The following is a 27496-nucleotide window of genomic DNA, read 5'->3' as shown; positions in this document are numbered from 1 at the left end:
AATTAATCTGTCCTCCAATGGTGAGTAAATGATTACCCCAAGATTACACAATGAGTTTTAAAGCTGGAAGCAGAACTCGCGTCACTCAACTCCCAGGCTGAGGTTCTTTCAACTAAATCACACTCCCCTCACCTGCATTTTGGACCCCCCCCCTCCAAGAAATTAGAAAGGTTTGCCATTTCTTTGCACTTTATTCCCCCCACAAGCTCAACCAACTTTCAGGACCCCCTTTCTCTTAGGGGAGGCAACATAATCTAACCCGTTTGAGAGCTGGTCCAGTTCTGCTCCCCATGTGATGGGTCAAGGGCAAAGCAAACTCACATCCCTTCTTTAGGACTTAATTTTCTCTTCTCTAAAACAAACAGGTTGATGGAGATGACTTCTAAGGTCCTTTCCAGCTTTAAATAGAATCAATCAAAGTTTTACTTTACAGTTGAGAGAGAAAAGGGGCTCCCCCAAGCCACGTCCCCTGCCTCATCCTGCTCTGTGAAGGGAGGGTGGGCTGGTCAAGGTCAAGGCAATTGATGAGAAGCTGCAGTCCATGGAGAACCTATCCACCAATGGCTTCCTGTGGTCCACAAAGAGCTTCACCAGCCCACATAAGAGGAGGAGCAGCAAGCTGCCAGCTGCCTTCGCAAACCTGCCAGCAAGAATTCTTAATGAAAGTCTTTTGTTGCACTGCAGTATTATTTTCTTTTGAACGACTTTTTTAAATTATAAAATTGATTTGTGTTAACTCCAGAAAACCAGAAAACATTTCATTTTTAATGACTTTTTACAATCATAAAATAAATGTACATTCATTACAGAAAAATGAGAAAACTTGTTAGAAGAAAAATCCCACCTAAACAAATCTAAATCTATTTATTAATTAAATCACATTCCAATTCATAATCAAAGAAACCCCAGAGTTGGAATTGACCTTGGGGAGGGACAGGTGGAGTCCTGGGCTATACCACAGGATGCCGGGGGGTGGGGGTGGGAAGGGTGGATTATTATGATACAGTAAAATCCCCCGGTCTCTACTGTCCCTGACAAGTGGCCACCCAGCCTCTGCTCCAACAATTCTCACTTTTCCAGCCCTTTTCCAGACAGCCTGGGCCATTTGAGGGAAGCTCCAATGGTTCTTCTTGCAGTGGAAAGTGGTCATAATTATATGCACAGGCCTTTTTTTTTTTTAATCAGGTAGGGTTTTATTTCACGACTTTTTAAAATTTATTTTATTGAAGTATAGTTGATTTACAACGTTGTGTTAGTTTCTGGTGTGTGGCAAAGCAATTCAGTTATACATAGATATAGTCCCTTTCATATTCTTTTCCATTTTTATTATAGGATGTTGAACATAGTTCCCTATGCTATACAGTAGGACCCTGTTGTTCATCCATTCCATATACAATAGTTTGCATCTGCCACACCCAATTCACCCCTCCCCCGCCCACCTCCCCCTTGGCAACCACAAGTCTGCTCTCCATGTCTGTGAGTCTGTTTCTCTTTCATAGATAAGTTCATTTGTGTCATATTTTAGACTCCACATACAAGTGCTATCATATTGCATTTGTTTTTCTCTTTCTGACATATGCACAGGCTTTTAAGAGACCTGGATTTGGGTTCAATTCCAAGCTCAACCTCTTATGCACTGCTTGACACTGGGAAAGTCACTTAGCCTCATCTCTAAGACGGGAACAATAATATCTGCTTAAAAGGGTCATTGTAAGATTGAAATGAGAAAATGCATATAAAGCACTTAGCAAAGTGCCTGCACAGTGTATGTACGTGCTCAATAAATGCTAAGTATTTTTATTAAATGGTAGCTCGTAACAATGGCTTTCAAACTTTCCACCTTACCCCTACTAAGATATCATACCACAACTCAGTACATAAAATTTCAATATATACATATAAATACATAAAACTGAACAAATATTTTAAGAAACAATGCTGACCCACACACATCTGATCCACTCAAGATTTTTTTCCTGGTCTATTCTTTCCTTTCTATTCTATTTCATTTTTTTTTTTCAATTGCTGGTTTAATCCCTAAATTGACTGCACAACCCACCAATGGAATGCTAACTGCAGTCTGAAAAACACTGACGTGTATTAAGACCAAACACCTCCTCCTACAGCTTCCACCTTTCCATTCTAGCTCTACCTTCTGGAACCACACAGAAGAACTCTGCTCCATCTTCCACATGTTAAATGTTCGAGCATGTGCAGCATTTCCTGTTCTCTCCAGCAGTCATTGTGTGTGATCTGCCTTCCCAATCCCTCTTCCTCCACATCCCCTCCTCTGGACTCCTTCCTCCCTCTGCAAGTTTTCCTCCTTCAGTTACCAAAGCTGGGAATGCCATGCTCATTTAGCAGCCATTCTGTTCCTCTGGTGGCTTCTATGTCACCTCAGGTCAAGCAGCCTGATAAGAGCATCTTTTTGAACCTTACCAACAGATGCGCTAGTCATCCCAGAGGAACTCAGATTAGTCTCCTCCAGCCCATCCCCGACTCCTCTCTGAAAGCTGGTTCTTTCATACAAAGGTGTTCCCTCCACCTCCTCCTCTGTTCTTCCACAAGTGAGATTAGGATGCCTCGAGGCCCATTGACAAGAAGAGGGAAAGTGAGGAAGAGTTTCAATATGCATATTTGAGCCTGAATCTACAAGCAGAAAGTGCTCCCTTCTTACTCATCTCTGAACTAGCTCTGCCTGCAAACCCTGGAACCAAACCGAGGAGGCCTCATCACCCAGCCACATCTGTTCCTTCACGGTAAAAGCGGCCCTGTGACAAGGAATCTCACACCTGGCTGCAAACACAGCCCTTCAGAGCTGAGATCTCCCAGCACCGCCTTGCATACGCAGGAAACAACAGATATCAGATACAGCCATAGTTTCCCATATCCTATCTGCGTTTGTGGTCATCGAAAAAAAATGCATTCATGGTGATAAAAAAAGAAATTAAATGCACACACACGCACCGAGTGCCACTACTTTGATGGGTAACATTTTGCAATTTGGGCTTAAAAAAGTTTCCAAAGCAAAACCTAAAAAAAGTCTACTGTGCCTTCAAAATGAGAGCCGGCTTCTCCCGGCTCCCACCTCTATCCCTGCACTTGGGGATCTCATCACAAACACATTCAAGAGAGTCTCTCCCATAGAAGGATCCTTCACGAACCCACCACCCAACATTTATGGCTTTATTATATACATCTGCACCCCTAAATAATGCATTTTAAAATATTTGTTGACTTTAAAATGTATTCCAAAAGCATCATGCAGCATGGAGTACTCAGGGTCTTGCTTTCTCAAATCCAACCTCAGATGACTAAGATTCACTTATATCACCGCATGGAGATGTCCTGCTTTCGTGTTGCTGCCGAATAACAGCCCATCATGTGACCACGGTGTTTTGACCCACACTCCAGCTGATGAGCATCTGGGGTTCCAGTTTTTTGCTGGTAAGGAGCACTCTTACTATACCTCACCTGTTCCCATGTGAATGAGTTTCTTATGACGATTTTACACCCAGAAGTAGAAATGCCAGGTCACGCAGTAGGTGCATGTACACCTTTATGAGATAATATCAAATTGTTTTCCAAAGGGGTTGCATCTGTTTACACGCCTACCAGCAACACATAAGAGGTCACAGTGATGTACAGTCTCTCCAATGCTTGCTACTGCACAGCTTCGTGATGTTTGACCATCAAATGGGGATAAAATGGAATCTCACTGTGATTTGTATTCCCTGACTACTAATGAAATTAAGTGTCTCATAAAAAGAGACAGAGATCCCAACCTAGAGGCCCTGTATTTTTCTTTCACAGCTCTTATCACAGTCTATAATTAAACATTTGCGGGATTATGTGATTAAAGCCCATCACCATGCCTGTTCTCTTCCCCACTGCACACTGTACCGAGGCACAAAGTAGAGCCTCTGTGTGTGTGGCGAATGAATGAATGCATGCGTGGATGGGCGCATAAAGAGCCGAGTACATGAGACCATCCAGCTGGTCTTCAGGCTCTGATCTGATTTTGTTAAAAGCCTGGGCTCACTAGTCATGGTCTGACCTCCCCAGCTGAGTTATTCAGAGAAGTAGTGGTGATGAGGTGGCACCTCTGAACCTGGGCTGAAGGGAGGGAAAGGTGCACAAGGGCAGAGTCAAGTCCAGTCTCCACCCAGGGCAATTAATGCCTCCTCGATAACAATAATAGTAAAACAACATCTACTGTTGTGAATTGCAGGCCTAACATAGGCCACACACGTCACACCAAATAATAACAACTATCAAATATATAGCGTGCCTGTTAGACTCCCGGCAATGTATTATGTGCTTACTAGATTATTCTTCTGATCCTCCCAACATCTCCAGGGAATGGATATGACAGTCCCATCTTACAGCACAGAAAACTGAGGTTCAGAGAGGCTAAGAAAGTGCCCAGTCACACTGAACCCCAAGAGTCAAAGTCAAATCAAGGGCAGTCTGGCCCTAGAACCCATGCCCTTTCCACACACCTGCTGCAAACCTCTCTCCCCACCCCCACCTCCGGGCTTTCTATCTTCTCTCCATGGGCTGCTTTTCCTCCCCAACTGCCCCCACAAAGCTCCTCAGACTCCAAGTTTTGCTCCACAGCCCACAAATGCTTTCCCTGCACTTGGGGAGCTGTGCTCAAGTAAAAGGTAACCCCCCCATCTGTCATTTAAACACACTTACCTGGCAGGTCCCTGTCTGGAAGAGGCTGGGTGTCACCCAGCATGCTGGCACGAGAACATCACCCACACCTGGCTCTCCCAGAGTCTCCCAAATTCACAGTTCCCGTAATGGAGCTTCTGCAGAAACCAGCTCCTTTTCAACTCTGAAAGGGCTTTTAATACAACTGGAAACAAACATCTAACCAATGCCTACTATACCGGACACCTGACATGCCTTAACTCAGCAAGATATACTATGTAGCCACTAACATTATACAATCCGGGCCAATGCATAGAAATATGCCTGCAAAATTAAGTGGGGGAAAAGAGTAACTCAAAAATAGCATCCACGTGCCAAATTAAGTGTACACAGTACCGCCCCCCCCCCCCACAGGGTGCAGAATATAAATAGAACTGAGTGTTCACTAGAAACTTTCTTCAGTAAAGTTACTTAGGTTTCCAATGCCCCTCAAAAGCTACTTGTCAACTATTTCTAACAGGTGTGCTTCCAAAGCAATGCTATTCACAGTAGCAAAGAATTATTCCCAGCGGAAGGAAAGCTCCAGGAGGGTCATCATCATGTCTAGTTTGTTCATAGCTGTGTCTCTAACAAAGGGGTTGAAAGGGTCAGGCTAGGGGTCAGCAACTGTGGCCTGCTACTAACTCCCACCATCTGGTTTTGTAAATACAGTTTGACGGGAACACAGCCAACTCGCTCCTTTACCTTTTGTCTGTGGCTGCTTCCATGCTACAGTGGCAGAGTTGAGTACTCGGGACGGAGACATGGCCCACAGAGCTGAAATATTAACTCTCTGGCTTTTTATAGAAAGTTTGCCAATCCTGGATATAATGCTTAGCCTAGTGTTCTGCATACAGTGAGGACTCAATCCTTTTTACTGAATTAATTATTTCAAATAAGCCTAAGTCAAGCTAATAGATAAGAACGGAGGCCTTACCGACCCAGGGCATGCAATAACAAATGCCTAACCAATATGTTATTTTATATTACAAAGAGGGGGTGAGGACCCCTGACATCCTCCGTAGGAGGTATGCCTTGAAGACGGGTCACACCAAGGCGTGCACACTGGAGAGCGACAATGAGAGACAGCTGGTGAGGGCTTGGCAGGCCATTTGAGGCCGGAAGTAGGAGTCAAGTCTGGGTAACCAGTCAAGATGATGTCATAATCCCCAAGGGAGGCTCAAAGCAGGATTTTGGCCTCCTTAGCCTTACATTCTAAATAAGTAAGCTACAGACCCAGAATCAACTAGGGTGAAGTCATTTATTTCCTATGTAACTTCTGGTTGGGACAACGTATCAGTAAATAACTGTAGACGCAATTATTTCCCCCTTAAGTTATCAGTACATCTGCATTCTAATGCACCCGTGTATTTTTAGTTCTGTAGGCTTGATTATTCTGGGGCAGATCATTCGGCTGGTAACTTTTTGAAGCTCATTATGGCCCCAGAACCAGAAGACAGGCGAGAGGAAATGAAAGGAGGTGAAACTCAAATCAGTTGGTGCTGCTACTTCATTAGCAGATGAGATGCTAAGATTGGGGCAGAGGGGTTGGCAGAGGGAAAACCCCCCAGTCTGGAGAACAGAGGCTCCCTGCAGGCATCCTTCACCAGATCCCCACATCTTACATCACGGCATGGTGACAGCCTATCAGTAACTTCACTACACTGGCCCATCCCTATCAGGATTCAAGAGTATTACTCCCTAAGCTCTCTTCCTTTGTTCATATGGAGACACCAAAAGTCACAAGGAGATTCAGAGTTGAATGAAGCTGTAGGGCCTAGAACAAACCCTTGGCCTCCTGAAGTCAGAGGACAGGCCTGCCCTGACTCTGAAAAGCCTAAGGATGGACTCATTTAGGGAAATGTTTAGAAAAGAGTGCTGGGAAGAGTCGAAGCCACTTCCTCATCGACCGCTGCATCCTCCTCCCTCCCTTCCACACACACTAATTATTGCCAGCGGGCCTTCCCACTTCCCAGGGACCCACAGATCCAGGAGAAGTTCAACACACTGGCTCTGAGCCACTGGGTTCACCCAAGGTCCCCTGGTAGCACATCCCTGCTGCAGCCAGTGAGTCGTGATGGGAGAGCTGACTCCAGTCGAGACCCACAGACCCTTCTAGCCTGTGTGTATCCCAGCAGCCTCTCCATGACTACTGACGAACAAATGAATGACATCCACCTGTCACTTTAAGTGAAAACTAACAGTCACTCAAGGAGGACCACACTCCTAATATCTCCTTGTGACGTTATTCCTCTAACTGAACCAAACAAAACACACCTCGCTTTCCCCTTCTCTCTCTCTCCTCTCCAGCCTGCCTCCTTCTTCCTTCCGCCCTGGGTACTGGTGACTAGAGAAAAGCCTTCACTGCAGGAAGGAAGACTTCTCCTCTCTGGCTGACCACAGACTCTCCCTTGGATGCACACTGGGAGGTCTGGGATCCCTGACCCCTGTTCCCCCGACTCTGTGGGCTTCAGGCTGTCCTAAGTGAACCAACCGCATGAGAAAACCAAGGAGAGAGGGGAACGGTGGAAGCTGCCGCCGCCCCCTCTCACTTTCCCCGGGGCCTGAGCTCTGTCAGATTTTGAAGCATAATGAGTTTTGTTTCATAACAGTCTTAAATGAACTGGAAGGGGGAAGGGGATGGCGATGATAAAAATCTTAATTAAAAAAAAATTCCTACAGGCAAAGAGACTTTCCAGATCCTAAGATGTGATGAAAGTCTCTTGAGCTGGGGGCCCTACAGAGCCCCCCAAGAACCCAGCATTCATCACACACCTACTGAGGGCCTACTATGTGCCTGGAATGATTCTGGGTGCTTAGGATGCTACAGGGAACACACACACACAAACATCCCTGGCTTCTTAGGGCTCATATTCTAGGAGGGAGGAGACAGGCAATAAAGATAATTAGCAGGTAAACTATACGGAATGTTAGAAGGTTAAAGGGTTTCCGGGAAAAGAAAACGTCAAAAGTCAAGCAGATAAGGGGGATGGGGAATTCAGGGTGTGGTGTTAATATAGGTGTGAGGAAAGCCTCAGTGAGAAAGAGAGACATCTGAGTAAAGACTTGAAGGAGGCAGTGAGCAATGCGGATGGGTATCTGGATTATGGAAGAGCCATCCAAGCACAGAAGACAGCCTGCGCAAAGGCCCTAAGGCAGGAACACGGCAGGTCTGTCCAAGGAATAGCCAAGGGGTTGGTGTGGCTGGAGCGAGTGAGCGGGTAGAGAACAAGTAGAAGATAATGCCACAAAAGCAAAGGGGGTGGGGAGGGCAGGGTGTCACCAGACCACTGTAGGACTTTGGCTTTCACTGACTGAGGTGGGGGCCACTGAAGGGTTATAAGCAAGAGAGGAACAGATCCCCTTCAGTTCTCTGCCACTCTGTCATTCTTTCCTGGTGCCCTCCTTTGATACCTTTAATAAATACAGCTCAAAACCATCTCTCCTGCAAAGCCCTCTCTGATAAACCACTGCAAGTTACAAACTCAAACAACTCTAAGAAAACCAGCAAGCCCCACACCTACCTCTCCCTCAAATCAATATTAGATCCAAAGGGAAGGAGGGTAGGAAGGTAAGAGAGGGGAATGGGTACCAGGAAAATACAATGACAAACAGAGAAAGACAAGGAGATATATGTGAGAATGAACAGAAAGCTCCAAAGAGAGGCAGAAAGACAAAGGAACAGGAGTCCAACTGCTTCTACGGTCCCTTATTCTTCATCCACTCCATCTTATTAGGTCCAAAGCACCAGAGCTTAAGCTTTCCAATCCCTGCTGCCCTGATCCTCTAATCAGTAGGGAGCCCTCTCTTTATACCTCTTGCCTCTTTACCCTGATGTTAAGGGAGGGAAGAGAAAGATTCCTTCACTCCTATTCTCTAAACTGCAAAGATCCAGTGAACACTAGCCAGTCAGGTGGAAGCAGAAACTCCCTTGTCATCATATCCACACCAGATCCCCAAAAGATTCACCAGAAGCCACCAGGCAACCTTACCTGGTCAATCTGTAAAGTGAGTTGCCACACATTGCCCCAGGCCCAATAGCAACTTCTGTCCACGGCACCTCCTCCCCCAAATCACCCCCACATTCACACTCATCCCCCAGCCACCACACAGAAGGAAAAAAAATAAATGCCCAATTAAGAAAAGGCTGGGGAAGCCCTGGAATAAGCTAAAATTGGTAGAAAGGAAGTAATAAATTACAACAATTAGCTCAAGGTGGTACAGTGTGATAGCTAAAAGCACAAGCTCTAGAGCCAGAATGCATGGCCCAACTCTGCCACTAAAGAGTGCATGACCTTAAACAAGTTACCTGTGTGAAATTGGGTAAGTTACCTACCCTCTCTTGCCCCAGATTCCTCATCATTATTAGTTCCTGTGTCTTGGGGCTATTAGGAAAATTAAAGTTAGTATTCTAAGCATGTAAAAGAATGTCTGGCACATGGTAAGTATTATATGAATATTTTTAAAGAAGGAAAAACAGGGAATTCCCTGGCAGTCCAGTGGTTAGGACTCGATACTTTCACTGCCAAGGGCCCACGTTTAATCCCTGGTCAGGGAACTAAGATCCCACAAGCCATGTGGTGCACCCCCCAAAAAAAGGGGGAGGGGGAACACTTTTTTCAAAAGGAAAGCTTCTTTCTAAACATCTGAGAGAGAAAAAGTCTGTAGTTTTATTTTTGTGCATGACATACACATGAAAACAATCACTACTGATAAACATTTTCAACTGATAATTCCTATTTCATACTTTTAAAATAGTAACCAAGTGCTATGGCACAAAGACTGCAGCATTACTTACATAAGAATATTATGGGAAATGACCTGAGTATCTGACATTAGAATGGTTGAGTAGATTATAAAAGCCATAAGAAGGGGTTTTGTGCAGATGTTAAAACCCACCTAATGAAGATTTTTTTAAAGACATGGAAAATACTTATAATGTCAAATAATAAAGGATATCAAAATTAGTCTTCACTTTCAGCTATTACGACACAACTGCTAATAAACGAATCCTCCTGTATAGAACAACCATGGAAGGTAAATAAAATACAAAATAATAACATTAACTGTTTGCAGGTATAGGAGTACAACAAGGCAGCTAGAGGAACAAGGCCAAGCTCTCAGAGGAAAGCGAAGCTTGTGAGGCGTGTATTAGTACTAATGATTCCCGTCAGGACACTTGCCCATTTGGTAGAAAGAACATTAAGGTGAAACAGGAGGCAACAAATTAAAGCTTGCAGCAGCCTCCTTCCTGGACTGAAAGCACAAAACCTGGAGTTCAGGACTATGACGATATCCAGGATTTGAGAGGCCAAGATCCCAGACAAAAGGAACCAGACATAAGTGAGCCCAATATTTGGCAGCAATTTCCCCTGAAGGTATTTGCTGATACCTGACCCACGTGTGTACAAGGTTAGACTCTGGGAATCTAGCAGAAAGAAGCTATTAAAAGACTTAAAAGGTAAGCAGAGATTTCACAGGGGCAGGGAAACAAAATTTGGAGATCAGGGTCTATTAAGGAAGAGGGACCCTAATAAATACCCACTCTCCAAGTAAGGGCAAATCAGAAATACCAGCCTTAACTGAATCAAGGAGATACAACATATTGAGCCTTTACATTTTCCATGTAAAATGCCTAACATTCAGACAAGAATGACCAAGCATGTCAGGAAAAGGACCAAACCAAGAGAAAAATACAATCATTAAAAAAAATTAAAGATATATTTTATTATAAATAAAATATTTACAAACAACAAAAACAAACAAATTAAGAATTAAATAGATGAGTTTTACAGCAAATAAGAAACAGTAGAAGAGATAGTGGGTGAACTGGAAGACAGGACAGTAAGAAAAAAGATTCATATTAAAGGATAGAAAATACAAAAACAAGCTTCAAGGACACATAGGATACCATGAAAGGGTCTAACACATGTGCAGGGGTCTAAGGAGATGAGAGAAATAGTAGAACAAAGCAATATTTGAAGAGAACTGCCCAAAACTTTTCTAAAGCTGACCAAAAAACACCAGGCCATGAATTCTAGAAGCTCTCCAAACTCCCTGGGGGTTACATACAAAGAAAACTATACTTATGCACATCATAGTAAAACTGCTAAAAGCACAAAGCCAAAGGAAAAAATAAGTTAATTTCAAAACAATCACAATAAAACTGACAGATGACTTTTTAACAGAAATGAAGGAAGGCAGAGGACAATGGAATATCTTTAAAGGTTTAATAAAAAAACAAAAAACAAAAAACAAGCTAGAATTCTATACCTGGTGAAAATATCCTCCAAATAGAAAGGTGAAAAAGACATTTTCAGACAAACAAAAACTGAGAGAATTGTGACACCAGCAGACATGCTACACATAGAAATATACACACACACAGACACACACACACACACACACACACACACACACACACACAATAAGGGGGGTTCTTCAGACAAAGGATAATTAATCTGAGAGGAAAGCATAAACACGGTTCTATAGGGAGAAATGAGGAACGCCAAAAGGAGTAAATATGTGGATTAACCTAAAATATTGTTGACTTTTAAAAACAATGTTGCATGGGATTAAATTTTTATGATCATTTTATATATTTTTTAAAGTATTTATTTGGCTGCACCGGGTCCTAGTTGCGGCACGCAGGATCTTTGTTGCCGCGTGTAGGATCTTTAGTTGAGACATGCAGGCTATTAGCTGCAGCATGTGGACTCAGTTGTGGCAGGCGTGCAGGATCTAGTTCCTTGACCAGGGACTGAACCTGGGCCCCCTGCACTGGGAGCTCAGAGTCCTAATTGTTGGACCACCAGGGAAGTCCCTTTATTTTTATATTATTTTATATTTTAATTATATTTTATATTGTACTATGATAATTAAAGGATAAAATTCTTACGAGAATTAAAATCACAACAAGACCTCAAAAGGCATTATAAAGGAGGTAAGTGTTCTAAGGAGCTTGCAATGCCCAGGAAATGGTTCAAGTATTCATTTAGGGTAGACTCTAAAAAAAAAAAAAAAATACAAATCACACACAAAGCATCCAACTATGTGAAGGCATATATATTGAAAAAAAAAATACTAGAAAGAAACCCCATGTTTTAAAACAGAGATTCTGGCTAGATGATGGAATGATGACTGGTTTTCATTTTCTTTATACTTTTTGGCATTTTCAGTAGAACAATGTTTTTCTCAATATTTGGTTTCATATAACTTGCAGGAGGTGAAAGTAGCCTTCATTTTCTTATAAGGGTTCAAAAAGAACAAATTCCTAGAAAATTGGACCAAGACCCTGTATTTCTGCAATCACTTATTAGCAACATTTACTCTAAGAATGCTGTTTGTCTGCCGATGACAGCCCAGCTATCTGACATATCCTGTGCCCTGGGCACAGAATAACTGCTCACTCACGCTGGGTTTGGTGAGAGCACTACTAGAGTCTTCTTTCTCGATAAGCATGAAGAAACTCTAACTCAGCAGAGACTCACTTCTGAGAGTAATTCAGGTCATCTGCACGGTCTTTCCACAACAGAAATCCAAAGCACTTGCTAAATTAACAAGTACAGTCATCAACCAAGAGACACCTGTACTCCACTTTGCAACAAGAAAAAAACTGAGCCCCAGAGAAGGAATGTATGTTGTTTAGAGAGTCACCCAGGCTACACGAGAATGACCATTTTTTGAAACACAATAATATTAGGGCGGATGGGGTGAGGTGGGTACTCCGATATGCTGGTAGCATGAATGAAAATTAATTTTAAAACTGTGTGAAGAACAATTAGGAAATACTATCAAGAACCTTAAAAACGCCCACTCTAACACAGTAATTCTCCTTTTCAGGAATTCATCCTAAAAAAAAAAATCTGTGTGATCAAAGATCTATATACATCTATGTTCTATGATCTATGTTAATCAAAGCACTATTTATGATAATCAAAAATTATAAACAAGCTAAATTTCTAATAATGACTAGTTAAATTAGGGGACCCAGTGCCTGGTACACAGTAGGTGCTACATAAATATTTACTGAACACAGAATCCAAATGAGGATACTGAACAACTATTTCAGAAAAAAAAATATTTCCCAAGAATATTTAATGAGCCAGATATTAAAGCATGTGCAAAATTACCCCAATACTATTTTTAAAGCACAATATCATAGCTAATGTTTCTTTAGAATTTACTATCGGCCAGGCATAGCCCCAAATGCTTTCCATGTGTCATCTCATCTCGTCTCACCCAGTCCTAACAAGTCGTTATTATTTCCAGGAAGTGAAGGATGCTGGATTCAAACCCAGGCAGTCTGATTCCATAACTTATACTTTTAATCACTAGACTGCACTGTCTCAAGAAAATACTGGATGGAAATTATTTAAATGTTAACAGGAAGGAATTAGAGACAATTTTTCTGATTTCCCCTATGATCACCATGTACTACTTACAGTCTCCTTCTCCAAAAGAAAGTTTTATGAATAAGTAGATGTGATTACCTCAGGAAATGGAGGTTTAAGAAGGTGAAGTGACTTTCCCAAGGTCATGAACGCCACTCCAGCTCTGGTCAGAGGTCTGCCCACCAACCGTTCCCCCAAATCATGTAAAACAATCGGGGCGGAGCTGAGAGCATGTTCAGGCCCAAGCACTACATCCCTCGGTGCCTCCATTTCCTCACTCGTATAATGGGGATGCTTTGAGGATTAAACGAGGTAATATATGTAAAATGATGGCATGTGTTTGCACTTATTAGGTACTGTTAAGCTCTGAAATGCATGCTAACCCCACACGTGCACAATGTGAGGTCACCACAGCCAGAGCACACAGCTTCACCTTCCGAAAGAAGAGAATCCTCTCATGCTTCCCTAAATTCCACCATCCTGGTTCCTTCTTAACTGTCTCAGGCAGACTGGAATGATCTCAGTTACATTCCAGACTCCTTTTCAAAACCTTCTACAAGCTTCTGAAATTTAAGCCCCTGAAGGTGTCCTCACAGAAGAACCTGACACAGGTTGGCAAAGACAGAGGCGGAAATCCTAGCCTCTGTGCCCTGCACTTCTGCTCAGATTTGATCATAAATTGAGAAATGGGATGACCCAGAGTGTCCCCTGGAGGGAAATGAACAGGTGGGCACACGGTGGGAGGGGAGGGGGAAAGAGGGCAGCCACCAACAAAGCAGAGTGGACAGGGAGGATTTCCGAGTAAATGCCCGGGGGCCTCAAAAGGGAAAGGGGTTGGTGACCCAGAAGTGAAAGGGAACTCTTTTTACAGTTTCCCTTAAAAATAGAAAAGAGCAGCTAAAATGGGGAGAGAAATGGTAGGAGGCCCTGACTTGCAGCTATTCTTTCAACATTACTGTCACAGCCTACGAAGTCCAGACCCTTAGTCCTCTTGCCCCTGTGCTTCTAACACTTTTCTAACTGATCTCTTGGCCTGCAGGCTCAGCCAAGCCTGTCCTCCACACCTCTCAGATTAATCTTTCTAATATATGTCTGACATGACCCCCATTCCCCCCACACCCCAAACCCTTCAGTGACTCTCCCACTGCCTACAGGATCAAGATCAAGTTCTATAACGTGGCACCGGGTATCCCCCTGCTTACTCCTCCAGCCTCACCACCACCAAATGTCATTAAGAACTTCCTATGTCGGGCTTCCTAGGTGGCACAGCGGTTGAGAGTCCGCCTGCCAATGCAGAGGTCACGGGTTCGATCCCAGCTCCAGGAAGATCCCACATGCCGCGGAGCAACTAAGCCCGTGTGCCGAAAAAAGAAAAAGAAAAAAAAAGAACTTCCTACGTGCTCTGGGTGCCGGGGCCACACAAGACATGACACAGATGAACAAGACGCAGTCCATGCCTTTAAGAAGCCAAAAGTCATGTTGGGGAAACAGACACAGAAAGGGAGCATTGCCATCCAGAGGGACGGTGGGACAGAAGCCCAGCCTGGGTGTTTACGGAAGCCCTCTGGAAGAAGTGGGGATAAGCCAGGTGAGGGGCAATGGCGGGAACATTCCATGCTGAAGACAACCTCAGAGCAAAGTTTGTGAGCAGTGCTGACAAAACTTCTGTACTGACGGAAATGTTCTATATCTACACGCTCCAATATGGCAGCCACTAGCCGAGTGTGGCTACTGAGCACTTGACAAATGGCTAGCGCAACTGGGGAACTGAATTTTTAATTTTATTTATTTGTAAATTAATTTAAATTTAATGCGTCATGAATAGCTAAGGGGCTACCATGCCGGACAGCACTGTTCTAGAGCATTCAACTGAGGGCAATGGAAAATGAAATTAGACGGGTAAGCTTTGAAGTTGAAGTGGTGATGCAGTAAGGCCAGACTGTATGTGGTTTCCTATGCTCACCAGGCTATCAGCTGTCTCCTCCCCCTTGTCTACCTGTAAGCCCCACTGAACCCACACAACCCACCCACGTACCACCTCTCTCTGAAGACTTCCCTCCTACTTACTATTTCTGAAGTTTTGTCTTTTTCTAGGCAGGCATCACTGTGTATCATACTTGTATGTTCTCGTAACTGTCCTCCACTAGACTCTGAGCACCTTCTTTTACTTGTCCTAGTATTTCTAGCCATTGGTACAATCTCAGCACATGGGAGGCAGTCAGTAAAAGCCTGATGAACAAGTGAGTTGTCAGCAAAGGGACCATAGCCTGGCAGGGCTGGGGGGCAGGGCATTCATCTCTTCTGACAAAGATGTGAGCCCCTAACCTTGACCTTCCTTAGAATGGCGGCTCTGTTCAGGAGCTCGGGAAAGGCTCTCATGACTGCCCTGAGCACTCTACCCTTAACTGTCACTGGCAGGCCTTGTAGTGGCTCTATTTTCCCCAAGTTTCTGGAATCTAGAGGCCTGTACAAGGAAGGTGACTAGCCAATTTTTAAAGACAGCATAGCCTAGTGATCAGCAGCCAGTCTTTGGAGTCAGTCCTGGGTCTGGAGACCAGCTAGGCAACACAGCCCCTGAACGTCCTTAAACACGTTGCTGAAATGCCCGGAGCCTCGGTTTCCTCAAGTGTAAACTAAGCATCACATCTGCCTCTTACAATTGTTGTGCAGATGAAATGCCTGACATATCTGCACGAGGCCAGGCACACAGTAAGCTCTCTGCTCCTAAAGCGCAGTGGAACCCTCACTTGGGTACCTCAAGGCATATGCAAATTCCTGAGCCCCTAAATCGGCTCTTCGTGATGCTCCCCAGGATGCAAGGGGTATAATCCAACCTCTGACTCACAATGTGTTGCCAAAAATCTCCTCGAGTTCCCAACGGAAGATTTATTTTAATTCCCTCTAACTTTAAAAATTAAACAGTCCTCATAGCATTTTGGGGTGGCAGGGGTGAGGAAGGAGACCATGAAATTCAACAAGCAGCTTTAAAAAGGTTGCAAACTGACGAGGAAGAAAGGAGAAGGCAGCTAGAGGGGGTGAGCAGAGGGGGATGGGGACAATCCCCTGAGTTTCTGCTATTATTGAATACCCCAACTCTCAAAGCAGCCCGGCAGCCCCCTCCTCCACGTGGGCTAAGCTCCGTTAATGAGAAAGCAGAGCTCTGCCTACATTACCACAATAATGATTTCCCCGTTGCATTTTTACATGCCTGCTGCTTTATCATAGCAGAAGTAGACATATATTTTCAATAAATCCCTTCTCTCCTTCCTCCTCCCCAACTCGAGCTCTCCCAGTAAATGTTGTTCCCTCCGCGCCCTCCCCCAACGCAATCCCAACCCCGGAGCACAATGAGTTCCACTAATCAAAACAGAAAGAAAAAGAAAAATGGAAAAATCACAGCTGCTGAAAAACAGCATTCGCTACAAGTCAAAGCCTTCCACATTTTTTCTGCAGGCAGCATTTACTTCTTCAAGGACACATCACCCCTCCCCTATCAGAAATCTTACGTAGAGTTGCTCAAAGGGGAGGGAGGAGGGGGCGGATGAAGAAATCTAATATTCACTCTTTCCTATTTTGACTAAGCCAGCACAGACAGAAATATAGATAAGGCCTTGAATAACTGATTTAACAAAATGTCACTTATTAAAAGAGATGGGGGATGGGGCCACATTTGCATTTGAGAGCTCAGTTAAACCACCCCAGCTAAAGGCTGCCAGGCCAGAAAGGCAAGGGGGAAGGAAACATTTCTCCAGTCTGGTCTCCTTCAGCTGCAAGAGCTGACCCTGGTGGCAGAGAGGCCCGGATTTCTCCCTCCATCAAGAACCGATGGGGAGAGAACCAGAGAGGCAAAACCAAAGCAACAAAGCAGCTGTAAGCATTTACACTGTACTAACTAGCGCCAGGCTCTGTGCAAGGTGCTGGGGGTGCAAAATTGAGTGATGACCCAGTTCTGCCCTCCCCAGGGCAGTCTAGAAGGAGTGAAAGACACGCCCAGTGGTCAGGTTGACAGCAGCCCTGCGAGCGAAGGGCTGCAGGAGCCCAAGAGCATCCCCCTCTAGCCCATCCCACAGTCTGGCCCACGACCAGGCACACAGAGCCCTCGAGAAAGACTTAAGGAATGAGTATCTGCACCGTGAAATTGTTTGAATTCCATGCTGGTCTCTAAAGAAGCTCAGACTCTTCAAAAGGAAAGAGGCCGCTGAACGTTCTTACCTACCCTGGCTCCCCTTGAAAACCCCTCAGCTCACGTGTGTTCACCCAATTAAAACAGAGAAATGAACATGTCCCAGCACTTGAGAATCAGCTCATTACGGGCAGCCTTCAGCTGAATTTTAAGGGAGTTTGGTATCTCCCATTGTGATGACAACAGAGGGAACTCAAACGACACTCCTATTAAAACTCCTTGGGCATCGACTCCATTTTTTTTTTCTTTTCCTTTCTTCAAAAATCTTTCAAAGAAGTTGGATTGGAGGCGGTTTCCCCAAGATGAGGAGAGGCTCTCAGAGCAACCTCTGTTATAGCCTCTGTTACGACAAAGCACCCAGGAGCCCTCAGGAAGCCTCCCCAGGTAGCAATCTGCTCTAGGCCCAGTATGTTCAAAGCCAGAGCCTGCAGACTAAAGGCCATACTCTCTAGAAATGACCACAGAGGTGCCCCACAGAGGGGACAGGGCTGAGAGGGGGAGGCTAATGAAGAATAACCAGTAAATTTCTTAAAATCAAGTTTTGGCTTTCATTATGAAGCAGCCTTAAAGCTGTGTGCTCCAGCACGAGCCAGATAATTCAATTTTTTGAAAAATGTAATGCCCAAAACATGCTTAAATCATCTGAGTATTTCCAACTAAGGTCGCTGGAGTTCTAAGCCCAAAATTCCCAGATGATCTTCTTGGTTTCCATGATCCTTTGCATATACAGTCTGTACCACATCTCTTATTGAATACTATATGGCATTATCTGAGAGTCCACAAAATTTGGAGACCATTCAAATTCTGGCATTAAACTAGGGCTTTGGATACTAGCTGAACATGTGATTCTGGGTTAATCACTTATTTACATTTTTTCAATTCTACTTCATGAGTCTCACTTTCCTCAGCTGTAAAATGAAAATAATATCTACCTCCTATGGTTATTGCAAGACAGTTAACATAAGACATGCCAAAGACGCTCTGGACCTATAACTAGGTAAACAGTAGTTATTACAGTGACGTCATCCATTTCCTCTCTATGATTTTTTGTTGATTATTTTCCCTCTCTATGAAACCAAATTGATATCAGTTCTACTGATCTCTCAAAACTGACAACTTGTGTTTACTTTACAAATACAGGAAGAAGTCCCCTTATCCACAGCTGTGCAAAATCTCACTAACTGCTGAATCTAGGTGATGGGTACAACGGAGTTCATTATGCTAGTCTGTTTGCTTTTGTTTGTGTTTAAAGTTTTTTGATAGTAAAAATTAATTTTAAAGTAAATAAATAAAGCCTCACCCTCTTAGGCAGAGGCCAGGGGTCGGATTAATAAAAAACATTGGTTGCTTTTTAAAACTAGAAATGACTTTCCAGCATACACAGTAAGACTAAGGGCTAAGGACTTTTTAGGTAGTATCAGCTTTATAGAACAGTCCTCATTTGCAAAACAAACTCGGAAAGCAAATGAATCACTGCTAAGACCACTGGACCACAGTTGGGGTTCTTGGGTGGATTCACGGTTTCCCCGTACCAAGTTCACGAACCAAATTCATATGGCCCTTTGAGTGGGCAGGTCTCAAATTCTATTTATGGAATCAGAGTGTGAACCTCTACAGACTGGCATTTCACAGCCAGCTTTTCTGATGCCAGCCTTCTGGCAGTAAGAGCAGTTTTGCTGGAAGAAATCAGAGGACTTGAAAACCCCAAATAGAAAGTGGCTACAACGGGGGAGCAGGGGTGAGAGCGGACTTGGTGAACGCGATTTTTAGCAGAAGCTTTGGGGAGCTAAGGGAAGTTTTTCATTGGTTGTCAAGTTTCACATCTAAAAGGAGATCCGGCTGAAGATCACTGCACCTCGCTGCCGCCCATGTGCGATGCCTCTTTACAGTTTACATCGCACTTTGCGTACACTCTCTGAGTTCATCCTCACAATTCTCAGAGAAGAGACGACAGATGGTATCACCCTCTTTTTACAGATGCGGAGACAGCCTCGGAGGCTGACTTGTCCAGAGCCATTCGACGGGGCTGGACCCCAAACCAGGTGTTCCGACTCTATCCTCACCCACTCTCCTGCCACAGAGATCCCATCGTTGGGGTTACCGGGACAGGCAGAGTAGTCTGCGGCATGTTTTTGTGAAAGGCCGCCTGAAGAAGCAGCAGCCCTTTCGCCTTTTATTTTCTCTTGCTCAAAATGTATGACACCGTGCCTACCAACTTTTAAACAGGGCTGCAAATCACAGATGTCTTCCCAATCATAGTTTTCAAATAAATCTAATGTGAGGCCCAAATTACTTTAACCGAAGACTCCTTTCCCCAAGCGAAAGAATCTGGTCTTTCCTCTGTACTGCTCAGTAATGCAGTCAAATGTTCAGAAAAATGCAGTACAATTTTCTGATGCAGTCTTAACCCTTGTCGTCTCTGGCTGGTATCAAAGCCCAAACCCAAGGGCAGCGAGACCTCAGCCTGGAGAGACAGAGCACCTCTGCGCCAGCACCACCCCCAACCTTTCCCTCACCTGTACCTTCACTCTTCTTGGATTTTCCCTCCTGTCACCATGAAGGATGGCCCTCCCCCCACCAAAGCCAGATATTCCCCACAGACCTTCTCAAGGGCTTTTGCTCAGCTAACCCAACCCACTGCTCTGGACCCATCCCTCCGTCTCCACTGACCTTTCCCCTCATCACACATATAGACCAGCAGCACCCCCCCAAACCCTTCCCTCTACACGCATGTCCTTCCAGCTCCCCCTCCACTTCTCTGCCCTCCTTGCACAGTCAAACGTTGCCCCGAAGTTCTCTACATGTGCTCCTCCCAGTTCTTCACCTCCTATTCCCCTGCCAACCCCTCCAGTCTTGCTCCCACCCAACACACTGCTCCACTTAAAAGTGTCCTTTGCAAAGTCGCCAATGGCTTCCATTTTGCCAAATTCAGCGGTGACTTCTCTGACCTTAAACTCATAAAACATTTGACACTCCCCCTGCCCCAACACACACACACACACACACACACACACACAGCCTTTTCTTCTCTCTCAACAGACACCTTAGGGCACCTCATCTAGCCTCCCATATTTAAATACCACCCCTTGGCTGATGGTTCGCACATTTTTATCTCCTGCCTGGCCACACCTCTGGCACCAGACGCTACAGCAGACTGCAAGCTTAACGTCTCCACCTTGAGTCTAACAGGCATCTCAAATTTAGTGGTGCCCAAACTGAAATCGCTTGATTCTGCTCCCCAAGACTCTGCCTCACCCCATCTCAGCAAAGAGCACCAACCATATCTACCCAACTGCTCAGAAACCTCGCAACTGGATTCCTCCTCCCCACCCTCCACCAAATCCATCAGCAAGCCCTGCCCAGACTACCTCTAATAAGCATCTCACACCCACCTGTGCCCCTTCATTCACCTCCTGTCACCTCCCCACCTGGTCTGCTCCAAATGCCTTTTTACTGCACTCCCCAATTCCACATCTGCCCTCTCCACCAATGCCACCCCCTTCAAACTCGAGTTAGGGATGTTACTTCCCATTGCAAACTTTCAATGGCTTTCTAATACCTTTCAAATGGAACTCAAACCTTTCAAGGCCCCAAGTCCTGCACAATCATCTCATGACTCCTGCCCACCCTTCCCCCTTGTCTACCTGTGCCTCTTTTAGGTCCCCCCCACCCCACCAACAAGGCCAAAGTCCTTCTATACAGGCTTTCCTCTCTCTGCCTGATGCTCTCTGTCTTCCTCCACCTCCAATCCTCAGAGAGGCTTTTCTAGGCTCCTTTAACTAAGTCCAGGTCACTGCTCCCTGTGGTTTCATCTGAGCATTTATCACATTTTGCAAGATATACTTCTTTACATGTCTACCTCCCCTCCAGACTGTAGGCTAGGTGGTGTGGTGTGGTGGGGGATGGGTGGAGGAAGATGATTATGTCTCTTTTAATTATCAGTGTATATCCAGAGCAGTAACACAGTGCTTAGCAAATAGTAGGTGCTCAATAAGTAGCTGCCAAATGCACACATAAAGAAACCAGATCCGGTTACAGCATGAAATAACTGTTAACCTCCTATGAGCTCTCGGTTATCACAGCCATTTAGGCACACAAGTTCTTTTTCCCCTTCCTCTGTATCAGAAAAAGTTTTTTCTTAGTGTTGCTAACCCAACAGCCCAATAGCTCAGTATATCCCACTTGTCTCCATGAGGAAAAGCAAAAATCATGTTTCTTCAGTAAACCCCAATTCACCAGAAGACCCTACAAGCAGCTACCTTGAGAGCTTAAACACCTTTAAAAAGTGCCACAGAAGCTTTTTTGTGTACTTTCTTGAACCCAGAAGAAAGGTTTATTAAGAGAGCCATGGGATCGAACTCACGTTCCCAGAACTATATTATTCCTTAAGATGCCGCAGTACCCTTGTTGAAAAACATGCCAGTATCTGGAATCCAGCTGCTCTTGTCTCCCTCTCCCCACAAAAGAAATCAGCTATGGTTTAGTTTCCCCTTTATTTCATTGGTTCCCCTCCAACATGCAAATTCAGAAATATTAATCCACAAGATTCCAGCTGATTCTCCTCCCTAAATCACACAGTGTTATGAGGTCAGAAATAAAACAAGCTGAATTCAGCTGCCCTTAGAGCAGGACCAGGACCATCAGCACCCATCTCTACTGCCTGGGGTCTGAGCCACTTGTCTGGATCCTTCCTTCTCATGTCAGTGCTCAAAGTCAATAAAAACATCAAGAGCTTTTCCCCCAAAAGTGCCGGTGGTGAAATATATGATATCCCAGGAGTGACAGTAACACAGTATCATTACTGAGAATCTTATCACAAATATATGACCAAATCCCAATTACCCACGTGTGAATTCTCCACAGAAAGGGGATAAAGCCACACTAGGCTTTCTGGTCTCCCACTCCTCCCAAGACTACCTCTCCCTGCTGCCTGGGAATAACAGCTCAATTAACCTTAGACTTGACCAGGCATAATTAGGCAGGTGAACCAGCTGGCTGGAGGGGAAAACTTCTGAGATGAACAGAAATTATTTTTGGTGCCTGGGATTATATGCTCCACTCTCTATTAGCACGTATAATTGGGACTCAACCATGCACTTTTTTTTTTTTTCCAAGACGGTTGGCAGACTTTCATAAGTATTTCCCTGTATTTGACAGTCAAGATCACTGGGCCATTCAAGAGTCCTTTTTTGGAATGCCAAGGTGTAAATCCACTCTCTCCAAGAGAAGCCAAAAAGAGAAGTTAATCAACTCACCCAAGTCCATGAAGCAATTTGGCCGTTGGCCCAGGAAGAGACAGACTGTGGAGATCTCTTGAGACTTCTCTCCACAATACCGAGTCACAGAATTTTAGAGACGGATGGAACTCACGGATCAAACCATGCAGTTTTAAGATAAAAACCCTGAAGTCCAGAAATGGCTAGACACTGATACCCTCTGTACTTTTCTTTCCAGTGACACTGTCCTCCTGCCTTGAGAATCAAACCACTGTAAAAGTTCTTTGTCACTTTACAAACACTGTAAACCGATCCAACTGCTGAACACAAGACAATTTTTAACACTTTCTGATTAATCAACTTTATAGAGAATCCTCATCCTTTCCCAAAAAACCTGATGCTTTTGAATATTATAACCAATCCACCCACCAGAGCAGGAGAAAAAGAATTTTAAGTAAGCTTTGTTTCTGTGACCACAGATTTTATTATATAAGCAGCAAAGAACACTATAGTCTTGTCTCCTCTTTTACAATGAAAGCTCCCACCTCAACAAAAACCACAGGCCCAAGTGGGTTAAAGGAGGCAAAACTGAGTACTTTCCACACAGTTCATAGAAAAACTGTTTTCACAGCAAGCTCACATAAATGCTATGTGATATTAACACATGCCTGCTATGTGGAAGCCTGCTTACCAAGCTGTGAAAAGACCCATGCTTACTATGGAACCTGCAAAATTAATCTTCTCAATGCCCATAAAGCAGAAGGGAAATGCTCTTTTTTGACATGTCAAGCTGGCTTCTTAAACAATTCTTTGGCGAAAATGGACATGCCTAAAAGGGCGGAGCCCAAAGAGGTGTGTCACTCCCTGTATCAATTCCTATAAATCAACTCCTGACAATATTTTTAAAAGAATGAATTATGATTCATGGGCCTTCAAACCTTTATTACCACAAGAACATTCTCAGCCGAAGAGAAAAAAAGCTACCATGACTTGATTAATGGCTAAAGCAAGACAATAAAATAAATCTCACAAATTAAAAAAAAACAAAACTGAATGACTGCTCTTGGCTTCAAGGGTAGACATGTAAATAATTCCCCCACCCTGGGATAAACACACATAAAGATTTTGTTTACCTTCCCAGCATATACATCAACCAGACTCAGATTTTCAGCAAGGGAAAAATAATAGCTAATTTTTTTAACAAATGCCTAGTTAGGAACATTTGATAAGTGGCAATAATATTTAATTCCCAACTAACTCAACTCTGAAGCTGCCAAATATCAAAATCTCAATCTGGAAATCTGACGACAGGAAGGAAAGAAAAAAAAATACTGTCCATCAGTAACATGTAAAGAGATCATTTTTTTTAAAACGCATTTTTCCCCCTGCTAGTATTGCGCCTGTCTAAGGAACTGCAGAAAGCTAAACCAACTTTAGTTAACCGTACTGCCTAGTGTTTACTCCCTGACTCTACTAAACATGTCTGGGTTTGAATCCCTGGTGCTAAAATTATCCTGGCCAAGTTAAAACTCCCAGCATACTTATGGAGGTGATCATTTCGTAATGTATAAAAATATCGAATCACTATGTTATACAATCAAAACTAATACAATGCTGTAAGTCAATTATACTTCAATTAAAGAAAAAAAGGAAAATAAGGAAATAAATAAAGCTCCCAGCATAACAGAGGTACCTGACAGCCAAGACCTACAACTCATCTGCAGAAACCGGTAGGCTGAGGACCAGGAAAAGAGGCACAGACAAGCAAAGAAGGCTGGTTAACTAGTTAAGCGCTGAACACTCCTGCTTATCCTTCCAGCGAGCACCAAAACGACATTTTCCATCACCAGACTGCTTTCTTGAGACAGTCTATGATGCAGAAGGTTGGTACCAACTGGGACAACTGAAAACTCCTTCTTAAAGCTCTGCTCCGTAGCCGGCTAAAAAGTACAGACAGCCGGCATTTTTTTAAAGAACTCTTCAGCCATCCCTGGATCCGTCATTCTTAAGCATCACTTCCCTGCACTTCACAAGACAGCCGGGGCCATGCTGTTAGCAGCCCTCTTCAACACGTTCACTTGCCAAAGCCGCGTCTAGTGTGGGGAAGAGTTTCCACAAAGCTCGCTCTAACGGGCCAGTCGAAGGCACACGGAGGAACCAGAAGTCATTTTCTTTTAACCTAAGGATGGCAGGCGCACATGCTCCAGCCCAGTGCTGGCCAGAGGCTGCCCGCCAGGTGCTCTGGGCCTCTGCCAGTGAATGGGCGGTTTTGTGCTGTTTTTTTAATATCTATTTCTTTAGACCACCGGCAGAACTTCCCAGTCTCCCGACCTGAAGTTGGGGAGTGAAGGGGCAGGTTTACTCCCTTACACATTTCTCCCATCTGGGTGGCCACTTTAACTTCTGGGGAGTACCCAGCCCCCGAAGAGCCCACAAGAGCGTATACATACACATATGTATCATGTCAAAAACCCCAAAAAGGCACATCCCTAGGGTCCTGCGGTTTCTTGGCTGGAAGAATGAAGGCTTTATAACAACACAGCCTTCAACTGCGAGCCCCCACCACCACCACGCTTTAAGCTGGGGCTGCCAATTATAGCGCCCACCTCACCCCTCCCCCTTTGCTGGGATGCTGTGCAGCGCAGAGAGGGAAGAGGGAAGAAGGGAAGCAGAGAGAAGGCCCTGCTAACACTCTGAAAGTAAAGAAGTGGGGGGAGACTTTTTCTAATCCATACCCCACTTTTCCCTTCCCCTCCCCCGTCTTCTCACGGAGCATCCCCCAACTAATTTTTTTAAAAAATGAAACTTAATAAGCTTCTTGCCTACCTTGGTTGTTTCTGCAACAAGTGCATGGGCAATCCGACAAGAAGACCAGTCTTAGCTTGGGGGGTGAGATGGGGGGCGAGCAGAGCTGATGGAGTAATTTCAATATTAATTTATGTCAGAGCCGCCTTCTCGAAGCGCTACTCACTTACAGTACTGCCCTCAGCCTGTAAACAAATATCGCTCCGCCAGGAAACATACTCCCCAGATGCAAACCCCTCTCCCCAGCAGGGAACCTGGCCCTTCGCCCCCTCACCCAACAGCGTGCTCCCCCACCCCGGGTAGGAAGCTCCCGGTTTCCAAAGCACCAGCCCACCACCTCCGCCGCCACCCCAGCAAGAAACTTACTCGGTCCGTCTACGCCTCCACCCTCCCTTCAGGAAATCTACTCTCCATATGCATTCAGCCTCCCTGCAGGAAATCTGCTCCCCCCTCCCCCCTTCTATATACATGCACCCCTCCCTCTCCTCCTCCCCAACGCGCCCTCCCCGGCCAGAAACTTACTAGCGAGCAAGCGTGCAGCCTCTCCAGATCCTGGAAACTTACTCCCAGATATAGCGCCCGCCAGCCCCCTTTCCCGGCCCTGCTCCCCTTCCTGCCCTCCGCCGCAAGCAACTCCAAACTCTCCGCATCCAGCCACTCTCCCTCCCCGGTGGAAATTTGCAGCGCGGGGCCGCGCGCGTGCATCCACCCTCCCCTTCAGGAAACTTACTCCCCATCTGCATGCACCGCCTCTCAGCCATCGCTTAGAGGGAAGGGGGTGTGCTAGGGAGACAGAAATACATATGTATCTCTCGCCCCTCCCCCGGCCGCAGCCCACTCGGGGCCGAGCCGCGGTAACCTGGCCTTACCTTTTGCATTGCTCCCCACCCTCGCCCCGTCCCTTAACCCTCCTTATCCGCTCCCCGGCGCCCCCCTTTTTTCACCCATTACCCACCCCTAGCAACCGTTCCCAAGCTCCTCTCGGCCTTTTTTTTTTTTTTTTTTAATCCAGGATGCAAATTCCTCCCCTGTCAGCAAATCGACTGTCAAATTATTTTCTTGCAAAAGGAGAAAGGCGGGGTGGGGTGGTGGGGGGGAGCAGAAGCAAAAAAGGAGGGGGGGCGGGGGAAGGGAGAGAGAGGGACAGAGAAGGGGAGAGATATCCCTCCGCAGAGCTGGGTCTGGCCGCGGGCGGGGAAGCAGGAAGTAAGGTGTCCAGCGCGGCGGCCGGCGGGTCCTCCGCCGCGGCCCCCGCCCGCGCCCCCTGTCCCCCGGGGCGCCGCGCTCTGGCGGGCGCGGGCCGCCCGGCGCATTGTTCGCAGCCTCCCCGGCGATGCGCTGCCGACCTTATTTGTGTTCTCTGCATGTGCGTGAGGTTGCACCTTTTGTAGGCTGGCGAGACTCTGGATGAGGATGAGGCGGGGGGCGCGGACCAAGTTGCGGCCCTGCGCGGGACCTGTCAGCCCCGGGGTGTGGCAGACTCTCCGGCGAGGCCGGAAAATCGAGGCCCCGGAGAAGGCCGGGAAGCTGCCGCCTGAGACCCGGACCAGAGCAGGATTGTTTCCTGCGTAACCGTCCCGGTTATTGTAACGCGCTTTGCAGTCTAACGACTGGGGTTTGCGGTTTATGTTTATTCTTTAAGGGGTTGCAGAGATGCCAAGGTCTAGGTGGGCTGCGGGGAGACGGTCTGCGCCTACCCCCGGTGGCACCCTGGCCTCGGTGGGGCTGGAAGAGGGGTTGAGGCTCCCGGGAAGGGGCTGGAGGTTCGCGAAGCGCGCGGCTCCATCCCTCCGCCCCGATGGGGGCGGGGAGGGGGTGCTGTAAACGGCGCTGAAACTGCAGCCCTCTGGGGAGGGGTCTCCATCTCCGCGGCGCAGCAGGCCGGGGAGGGAGGTTGCCTAGGAGAGGGGCCGGAACCGGGCGGCAGAGGGGAGGGGACGGGGCGCGGGTGCCGCCGCGGCGCGCGCTTGCCCCTCCTCGCGCGCCATGACTGTGGAACGTGGTGCCGGGGAGGAGGGCCGGCCGCCGGGGGCCGCCCGGGGCTGCTCGGCATTGGTGCGGAAACCCGAGCCGGGAGTCGCTCCTCGTGCTGTCTCCTCCTCCTCCTCTGCGGGGGAAACCGCTGTACCCAAACCGAGAGCAGCTGCGAGCAGGGGGCAGGGCGCGAGCTGAAAGGCGAGCCAAGGGTTCAAACCTCGGCG

At 45.9% G+C, this 27496-nt stretch overlaps 1 protein-coding gene across 28 annotated transcripts in view; it reads right to left on the bottom strand.

Annotated features, from left to right (window-relative positions):
* Window positions 1-26843, bottom strand: part of TRERF1 (transcriptional regulating factor 1) — a 195752-nt gene extending 168909 nt beyond the window's left edge. For 18 of the 28 annotated variants that reach the window (XM_057698379.1, XM_057698382.1, XM_057698386.1 and 15 more), the window contains exons 1-2: window positions 25818-26019; window positions 25317-25401 (exon numbers count right to left, since the gene is read on the bottom strand). The gene's annotated coding sequence lies outside the window, so the exon portion shown is untranslated. The other 10 variants (XM_057698385.1, XM_057698394.1, XM_057698392.1 and 7 more) reach the window with 4 other exon arrangements.
* Window positions 26844-27496: the final 653 nt, after the last annotated feature.

Source organism: Hippopotamus amphibius, chromosome 11 (assembly GCF_030028045.1).
Source record: "Hippopotamus amphibius kiboko isolate mHipAmp2 chromosome 11, mHipAmp2.hap2, whole genome shotgun sequence".
Lineage (NCBI taxonomy): Eukaryota > Metazoa > Chordata > Mammalia > Artiodactyla > Hippopotamidae > Hippopotamus > Hippopotamus amphibius.
This window is presented reverse-complemented; position numbering and strand designations above follow the sequence as displayed.